The sequence below is a fragment of the Zophobas morio genome, unplaced genomic scaffold, assembly GCF_036711695.1.
Source record: "Zophobas morio isolate AGI-343-1 ecotype UQ-CSIRO unplaced genomic scaffold, CSIRO_AGI_Zmor_V1 ptg000012l, whole genome shotgun sequence".
NCBI lineage: Eukaryota > Metazoa > Arthropoda > Insecta > Coleoptera > Tenebrionidae > Zophobas > Zophobas morio.
In genome coordinates this window covers 16,498,327-16,508,763 of record NW_026972117.1, presented here as the reverse complement: position 1 = coordinate 16,508,763, position 10,437 = coordinate 16,498,327, and the positions used below count along the sequence as shown (strand labels likewise).

The window sequence follows — 10,437 nt, the reverse complement described above, 5'->3', positions numbered from 1 at the left end:
TAAAATATAACTCCAAAACGGCACCACATACCGCACTGCAGTTTTAAGCATTCAATTTCTTGAACCTATTTGGTTCTATGAGCAAATTTTCAGATACTCGATTCGTTTAGTACGGAGTGGCAAATATGTAAAGGGGTGTCATTTTTGGCTTAAGAAACAGCCTTTTTTCAAATTTAACGGGAGAAATCCCCAAAACAGTACAAGATATAATCTTTCCTTGAATTTTTTAGCTCTATAAGTAAATTTTCAAACCGGAAAATCGTTCCATTTAGTAAGGAGTGACGAACATGTGAAAAGGTATCATTTTTGACTTAAGAAACACCTTTTTTTTCAAGTTTAACGAGAAATAACCTCCAAACGATACAAGATCTCACCTTGGGGTTTAAAACATTCGATTCTTTGAAATTTTCTAGTTCTGTAAATAAATTTTCAAACCGGATTCTCGATCCATTTAGTATGGAGTATCGAATACCAAAGAAGGTGTCATTTTTGACTTAAGAAATAGCCTATTTTCAAGTTTAACGACAGATAACCCCAAAACGGCACAAGATATCACCTTGCGGTTTAAAACATTCGATTGCTTGAAATTTTCTAGTTCTATTAGCAAATGTTCATCCCAGATACTTGATCTATTTGTTTTGGAAAAACTAATATATAGGAAGGTGTCATTTTTTTAATAAAAGAACAGCGTTTTTTCAAATTTAATGAGACATAACTCCTAAACGGCACAATATATCGCATTGCGGTTCAAGCATTCAATTTCTTGAACCGTTCTGGTCCTATGAGCAAATTTTCAGATCAGATACTCGATTCGTTTAGCACGGAGTGGCAAATATGTAAGGGGGTGTCATTTTTGACTTAAGAAACAGCCTTTTTTCAAATTTAACGGGAGATAACCCCAAAACGTCACAAGATATAATATTTCCTTGAAATTTTCTAGTTCTATAAGTAAATTTTCAGACCGGAAAATCGTTCCATTTAGTAAGGAGAGACGAACACGTAAAAGGGGATCATTTTTTACTTAAGAAACACCATTTTTTTTCAAGTTTAACGAGAATAACCCCCAAACGGTACAAGAATTCACCTTGCGGTTTAAAACATTCGATTCTTTGAAATTTCCTCGTTCTGTAAGTAAATTTTCAAACCGGATTCTCGATCCATTTAGTATGGAGTGACGAACACCTAAAAATGTGTCATTTTCGACTTAAAAATAGCCTTTTTTCAACTTTAACGAGAGATAACCCCAAAACGCCACAAGATATCACCTTGCGGTTTAAACCATTCGATTGCTTGAAATTTTCTAGTTCTATTAGCAAATGTTCATCCCAGATACTTGATCTATTTGTTTTGGAAAAACTAATATACAGGACGGTGTCATTTTTGAATAAAAGAACAGCCTTTTTTCAAATTTAATGAGACATAACTCCTAAACGGCACAATATATCTCATTGCGGTTTCAACCATTCAATTTCTTGAACCATTCTGGTCCTATGAGCAAATTTTCAGATCAGATGCTCGATTCGTTTAGTACGGAGTGGCAAATATGTAAAGGGGTGTAATTTTTGGCTTAAGAAACAGCCTTTTTTCAAATTTAACGGGAGATAACCCCAATACGGCACAAGATATAATCTTTCCTTGAAATTTTCTAGTTCTGTAAATAAATTTTCAAACCAGAAAATCGTTACATATAGTATAGAGTGACAAACACGTAAAAAGGTGTCGTTTTTAATTAAGAAACACCTTTTTTTCAAGTTTAACCAGAAATAACCCCCAAACGGTACAAGATATCACCTTGCGGTTTAAAACATTCGATTCTTTGAAATTTTCTAGCTCTGTAAGTAAATTTTCAAACGGGATTCTCGATGCATTTAGTATGGAGTAACGAATACCTAAGAAGGTGTCATTTTTGACTTAAGAAATAGCCTTTTTTCAAATTTAACGACAGATAACCCCAAAACGGCACAAGATAGTACCTTGCGGTTTAAACCATTCGATTGCTTGAAATTTTCTAGTTCTATTAGCAAATGTCCATCCCAGATACTTGTACTATTTGTTTTGGAAAAACTAATATATATAGGAAGGTGTCATTTTTTAATAAAAGAACAGCTTTTTTTCAAATTTAATGAGACATAACTCCAAGATACGTTTAGGATGGGGTAACGAATATGTAAGAAGGTGTCATTTTTGAATTTTTCTGGAATACGAACAACTAAAAGGGTTATTATTTTAGGTGCCCATGGATTTGGTACCACTCTACACCGTCCTCTGCATAATTTGTTGTAAATGGGGCTAAAAGAGGGTAAAAACTTGTTGACTTTTTATAAGCTATAGTAATCTCTTTTTAGAATATTTCGCCAAACAACAAGTGAGAAAATTCAAAAAACCCCGACGCGAAAAGTTAACTCTTGAAATATCTAAAACTGATTGAAGTGACGGTCATCAAACATAGCTAAGAACCATTCCAATTAAACCTATTACTCTCAAAGATTTCAGAGTTATAACGCGCCTCTTTTTTCGTCGGGGGTTAAAAAAGTATGTTGGAAAAACTGTTAGCACATTATCAACATTTACACTCACCATTGACTAACAACATTTCAAAAGAAAGTAATGTCGATATGACCTCTGAATCTCTTTGAAAAAAATCAGGTCAATCAATTTGTTTAATTGACCGACTTCTAAAAGTATTGATTATATACACAGATGCATTTTTATAATAGCTTTAAGAATTTATTACTGAACTGTTAGTGTTACTTCTGCCGAGAGATTATTTTCTAAATTAAAATCAATAACATCTGCCTCAGATGGACAGTTTTCTACTCAGGAAGAACAATCTCAAAGAAAAGCAGCGAACTAAGTACAAACATTTGAGTTAGAAAATCCTTTTTGTGTTTTGTACGGTTTTAGACAAATTCCTAGACAAAAATAGAGAAAACCCATTTTTCGTAATTTATTTGAATGATATAAATAACTGAAGGAAAAATGCGGTTTTTGTTTGCACCCTCTTAGTAGATAAAAAATACAAAAATAATTAATTTTATGAAGCCTGGAATCTGCTTTGCTAAAACTAGAATTTTTACATGAATGTAATTTTTGACCTTCTCAACCATGTGACTAAATCCTGGTCTTCTGGAAAAATCGAATAAATGAGACAAGTCACATATCGGGAAAAATCTTTGTTGATATATGAGCCACCAACCCGATATGATTTCACGAGGAATTAGTCAGAAGTTTGAGTAACCAACGCGAGAACAAGCATATAAGAGAGAGGAATCGTTTTAAAAATAGCATAAGCATATTCCACAGACCTCAAAACTTCAAACCCACTAAAATCCGAACTTTGCTTTTTATATAATGTGTATGCCGTTTTTCAACACATTCAACCATAAGTTTGTGTTGAAATGTTTTGCTCTAAAATTTTATTTCCTTAATCAAAAACAAGAAGTTAAATTGAAAGTTGATGTTCGCAGCGGGGTTAGATATCCCATAAATACTGACACATATTTTTAAATGTTGTTTCTAAAAAAAACTTGTTTTAACAAAAACCTATAGTTTGCAGAAAACCCAAAACAATAATTTTTCATTTTATGACAATCCGTGTCTGTTCTTTAGAAACTATCACCAGCCGCCTTCTCCGTGTTCACTCATCAAAACCCCGGAAATTTTTCAAAACTAACCTCTGTTCAACCCTCCCACCTCCAAAATATCATCATTTTGTGAATGAAGAATAGTTTTGCCAGGTAGATTGACGGCGTCGCCTCCTCCGTCGAGTGAGGACGCCGTGTCTATAAAAGGACGACGCCCCTCTACAGGTAATCTGAGCTACGCGACGCCAGCGTCTGCACGACCCTAGCACAAATATAACTTCGGCGACGCTCGGCCACCGTCGGCCGGTACTCCAGCAACACTACTTGGAACGATGGCCAAGATACGAGCATTCCGACTCAAATCGAGATCAATTAATTGTTGATATGATTTGGCGTATGGCGAAACAAATTGGACTCGGTTCTGCACGGCTTGCTGGCTCAGCACAATTTTTTGGGGTTTGTCATTGACAATTTGTTTTTTTCGAAATGGATGTCTATTTGTGACTGCGAGGAGGTGTTTATAGCTTTCTAGAGATTTTGCCGATTTGATTCATTCTAAAAGTGTTCTTCTATTTTTGTTTGTGTGAACTTGGAGCGAATGGCTACTTGCTTTGAACACAAATCATAAACACTTTTCAACGTCAGGTTTTTAAAAATTTGTTAGGACTGCTAATATTGGAAGCGATATGTTTTTGATGGGTGCGTGGGTGTTAATATCCATGTATCTTGGTAGTGACCGGAACTGCGGCTTGGTAACAGAAATCCATTAATTCCACATTTTTTATTTAAGTTTACACGTTTCTAAATTAGGGACGAAGTTTATTGCGAAATTTTAAGGATGCCGCTAGAACAAATTACGTTTCAGTATGACATACACATTTTTCAAAAAATGTGGTTGTCCACAAAGATTTTTTTAGATCTCGCAGCCAAAATTTTTGTTGTTTTATGATCGAATGATTCTAAGCAATGTAGTTCTAATTTAACCAGTTCTTAATATATAATGACTTTATGACAGATGAAAAATCTGTTATTAGAGAGAACTTCCCTCGCCATTGAAATACAATCAAACGAATCCAGTGGTTTAGAAAAAATATGTATATAATACCAGTCACAGTAGAAGAAAAAATGAAGAGATCAGCCATGGGACCTGAATCACAACATTCGTGTTAACAGCAAACTGGTTATATAGTTTACAATTTGGATTTTTTTTTGCGAAAATCTGGATACCTCGGGTAAAAAATTAAAACGGATTCATAAAGCGCAAGTACAGAAATATGTTATTTTATAAAATTTAAGTAGCATTTGCTATTCAAAATTTTGAGGTGACATCTTCAGATTATTGGTGATCTGGAGATTATTTGTCTTATAAAAATCAACACAAACAGAAGACAGGCAGACGGAAACGGGAAACTTATTTTTCATAAAACGTCGAGATAATATTAAAGTAGCCATTCACCGAATGAAGTCTATATTACAATACTTTCTTAGCTTACACCCGCAAGATAAAAACACGTAAGATGTTCATCCCTTCTAAACAAGTGATGACGTCAGCTTCAAATTTTGCTGAGTAATTTTACTTGAAGTATGCTTCTTTTTTTGTGATTGTATTCACTACAAAGCATTAATTTGTCATTCTTATTTCTTGTCCACTCTGTGATAGCCTCAATAAAATTTCTAAAAAAAGAAACTCTAATACTAAAAGATTCCGTAATCTGTTTCCAAAAAAAAACACAATCAATTTGTAGTATTATTACTTTGGTAATGTAATTAATTTTATTTTGATCAAACACATGAAATATAATTTGTTTTTCGAAGAAAAACATCTGCAAATGTCGATTCCACGAGAAGAAAATAAACACTGTGCTGATAAAATAATCTATCCAGATTTCTTTAAAGAAATACTAAAAATAAATCAGTATAAATTTGGAACTCAATGCAATTTTCAACTGCATCACACAAATATTTAGTACAGGCTTCATATTCGTATAGAGGAAGAACACTTAACTTTACAAAAATTGCCTTCAAAATATACAGGGTGATTAAGTATAAAATATCGTACATTGAGTTGGCTTTGGAAAATTATTCGCTCCATTTTTAACAAGAATTTACCGCATTCTTGAAATGAGGAACAATCTACCATTTGGACTGGCATTACTGATTACAGGTAGAAAAAAGTTAGGTTATATTTGACAGTTCAAGGTGGCAAATTTCACAAAATTTTAAAGCCAGCTGTATGTACGATCTTTTATAATCACCTTGAATAAATGTTCAGAAGTTACAATCAATATTCACGTTATTATTATTTTTATGTGGCAAATAGTGACATAGGGAAATCAAAATACGTAAGAACAAGTCATTACTAACTACAATTTATAGGCTGAAATGATCAAGTAGTAAAAAACGAAACAGTTGTTTGAAGACCGTTCTGTAATAATTAAATCTAATTTTTACTTCCCGTGACCTAAGGGAGTATTGTAATCACGTTTTATGACCTGTAAAGTGTAAAAAAGTGGGTCTTCCATTTCCGCCTATCGTTTGTGGTTTGTCTGTCGTTTGTGTCGATTTTTGGACTATAATCTCCGAAATTACTGGACCTATTGTTGTCAAACATTAAATATATTAGAGCTTTTGTTTAACGACAATTAATCGTAACGGCGACGACGCCACAGTTTTCCCCAACACGCGTAGTTAATTCTTGCGGTTTTTTCCAAGCGGAAACAAGTGAATTTTCGACCGAAATGATGAAATGTTGATTCATTGTTTGTAAATTCACAGTTCATGTTAGGATTTTAATCGCTAACTGCTTCTAACACAATTTAACAGTCATAAGATTGTTGAAATCAATCACCTGCTAGAAGATTTCATGAAATTCACTTAGTCAGGACTAATCTTTTGTATATGAGGTTCTGAATGAACTTTCTGGATGCTTGTACTTAAATGTTACATTATAACACTTCTTAATTCCTCACACAAGATTGCTAATAGTTCATTTACTGCAGTTAAACTAACCTAACGTTGCTCCACAGTGAAAATTGGGGCAGAATTCATGATATCGTGGACTGAGCGATTAATTTTCACCATTAGGCAGTTATTATCATCGTTATCATCATCACATCGCCCAAACGCATTTTCCTCGCAACGCAGGACGCATTTTGTGATTATTTATCATGCGTTTTGTTTGGGATAAACAATTCATGATAATATAAGCTCTCAATTAATGGTTTTATGTAGTCATTTAGATCAGGGCATAATTTAACATAATGTAAATTCTTTGTTTGAATCGTTGATAAAGTGTGGCATAATTTACAGAATTGTAAATTCTTTGTTTGAATCGTTGGTAACGTGTGGCATTCTTAGAAAGAGTATTTTTAAACCGAGCACATGTTTGAACTGAAAAATTTTATTGAACAAATTAACAACATTGTGTGTTTTTTGTTTGTGTTTGTTCGGGGAAATGTAAAACGATGTCCCACAATGCAGCGGAATATCTTCACCTTTAAAATTTAACCAATAACTCGAATGGACATAAAATATTAAACTCATATGATTTTGTTAACTTTGCAATTTTTCACCTTATACATTTTTTTTTCTATCTCACAATTTTGACTTCAGTAATTTTCTCTGTTGTATAATTTAAATTGAACGTAAATTTTCATACTCTGCAGTTTCTAACCTCACGTAGTCTTTTTGTCTGAATAAGTTCTAGTTCAAGCCAGATCTTTTTGTTTTTATAAATCTTTGCTAGTCTTTGTTTTGTAAATATTTTGTTGATTCAGTTGTAGTTTAATATCGGGGTTATAGAAATTGGACATTTAAATGGAATTGAGGTAAATAGAAATAACATCGTAACACTTGGTGGAAACGGAGTGTGCGGTTCCTGGTCGAGCTGTCAGATGTAGGATAGAAGTCACGGGAGCAGTCGGGATGACGTGACGCTGTCAGCTTATTTATAGCCGTGATTTCCAACCATGAATTTGCGACTGTAACGGTTAAAGATTTTTTTATTTAGTTCCATATTTTTATGGCTTTTGAGCTTGTAGAATACCCAAATTCGATTTTCTTCTTCTACATTTTATTAGCAAGATTTTTCTATTCGCTTCTTTCAAGAAATTGATGACGTGATCTCGGAATTTTCTTAAGTAAATGTCAGTTAAAATATGCCGTGTTACAAACTTATCTACCAGCATTTTCAAAATACCTTTATTTTAAGCACTACATACAACTATCGTTATTCTAAAAAGTAGATTTTACGTTCCAAACGTGAATTGTTCAATCCCCCCAAACAATTGGTGACGTCATCTTGAAATTTTGCTAAGTAAACCTTGCTTAAAATTTGTGAAATAATTTATGGTTCTGTGACTTGGATTAAGGAAAGGCAAAGATGAATTTTTAGAAAGTGTACTATTTTGGTACCAAATGTATTTACTGTTTATAATTTATACATTGTGGTGTATTGTCTCTTTCTTCGTCAAATATGTGCACTGAGGATAAATGGCGATAATCCTCCTGGCAAGGACCTCTATAATTTATTGCTTTCTGACTACAAAAATACTTAACAGAATTAAGATACCGGATCAGTGCAACTGTGTACCAGACTATAATGTAACAACAAAGACTTGGAGGCTAAATTCAGAAATTCATATCTGAGAGTTTATTTATACCTGCGAAAATCCATGAGCTCACACTTGTATTTTATAATGTGTTAACTAAAATATAATTATTTACAAATTTCATACATGATAAATAAATTCATTTTTAGGTGTTGAATAGAATTGTGCTAAATTATATTTTACAAAATATACAGAAAAAATACATAGTTTCTAATTAATAATAAATAAACTTTTCGCAAAATTTTTACTATCAGTAATCAAGTAACAAAAATTTTTGACAGCAATCCAAAATTAGTGGAATATTTATTTACCTAAAAATCTTTTGACAGATTGGTTTTGCACTGTTCGCCAGTTGGTATTTGATAATTCTGGATTATTTTTAGTACACTTGTTTAAAATAAATCAAATATCCTCCTTCCAAAAATATTGCCTCAAAACTCACTTAAAAAAATAACGATTAGATAACTACTTTCAGAAACCGTTTTCAAACAAGCGAACGAAGCTAATTAGATGCATAATTGACATTTAACGAGGTGCTTCATTACATATACTTACCAAACGAGCATACGCTTTCTTTACTTTTTCGAACCCAAAATCCGCCCCTTTTTTATTTAGAGAACAAGAGCGAAGTATCATCTTCCAGAATTTATATCTAGCAAGTTTAAAATGTGTGAAAATACATATTCGAATGCTTGAAACGACCAGTATTTCCTGATGGTTGAATCTCACAAACTTGGAGACTCTGGCGCAGTTCCAACACCCACCTTGGTTAAAATATTTAGGTTATGACTCAAATGTTTTCACCGGTGAGGACTTTCTTAGCTTCAATTCAACGATGATTGAAGATTCATTTTTTTATTAAAAAAAACACAGGTTTCTCTGAATATAATTCTGATTGTCACTCTTATATTTCTAGTTTTAGCTATTCTGTTCATTTATTTGTTTGTTTCTGTGTTGTTAAATTTGAACTCATATTCTGTTCTAAAAATAATTAGAAAAGAGATCATGATTCGCAGAAAAACTGTAACTAGTGCAAGGTTTAAATTTAAAAATTCTTAAGATGTGAGATGTCGACAATGTGCAACGTGTTGCCTGAAAATTTATTTTTGATTGTGGGGATTTCGTTAGTAGGTCTCGGGAAAATTTGAACTTTGTCGGATAGCGCCTCTATTGGCAATCTTCATTACTACGGTATTAATGTGTAGATTTCTGTAATTAAGACGTGATACTGTTATCAATTATTATATTACAGTTATTATAGTTTATCTACACTTCATTAATAAGCTTTATGAAGATATTTTTAATGATTTATTACGGCTAAATGTACGTCGAATAACATTGCTTTATTACGGTTGCCGAACGACGATAACAGTGAAAACGGGATGCTAAGCAACTGGCCCATTAGCTCAGTTGGTTAGAGCGTCGTGCTAATAACGCGAAGGTCGCGGGTTCGATCCCCTCATGGGCCAACTTTTTTTTTTCGTTTTATCCCTATATGTTATTTTTATTTTGGCTATATGTATATAACAAACTACGGAGTGAACATTAACATTTCACTACATATTTATAAATTATCTCTTATTTTTTGCACAGTCCGGTATTCTTGGTTGCCTATACATATTGGTCACTACACACGTTTGAATCAACTTTCGGCAGACCCAAAAGAATTTTTTTTCAATGATGATAATTGAATTCATTAGGTTCTAAAATTATGACAGAAGTAGGGACGTTTGTTCATTAGTATAAATAAATATTATTTACTGAAATAAGAACAAATTAATAAAATATAGTGTTTTTGTATTGTGTAAAAAATATTAAAAGTAACAAAATCGGCATTATATTACCCCTGTTGGAAATGAGATAGCTACAAACAGAGGTCTCAGTTACTACGTCGAATTCTGTTTATTCTTATAGGAGATCGAGTAAAATGAGGCTTTATACTCCCCGAGCCTAAGCTAAGGAAAAATTGCAAGAGGATCCATCCGTTGCAGGCTATTTTCATGCTTTTTGAGGTTTCATGACACCTAGAGAATGAAAAAATAGGTTCCCCGTTCACTAGACAGGTAATCTCCGAAATTACTGGACGCAAATCAAAATTTTTTTGATCATAAATCACCACAATTTGGTGACGTTACCACAAAATTTTTCGCAGTAAATGTTATTTAAATTTTATGAAATAACATAGTTCTGTACTTGCGGTTTATGAATTCGCCATGATGTTATAACATAGGGGTTCAGATTTC

General features: G+C 32.9%; 1 non-coding gene across 1 annotated transcript; it reads left to right on the top strand.

The window, feature by feature from the left end:
• Positions 1–9,589: 9,589 nt before the first annotated feature.
• Positions 9,590–9,663, top strand: Trnai-aau (transfer RNA isoleucine (anticodon AAU)). The gene has a single exon. It is a non-coding gene; the product is annotated as a tRNA-Ile (tRNA).
• Positions 9,664–10,437: the final 774 nt, after the last annotated feature.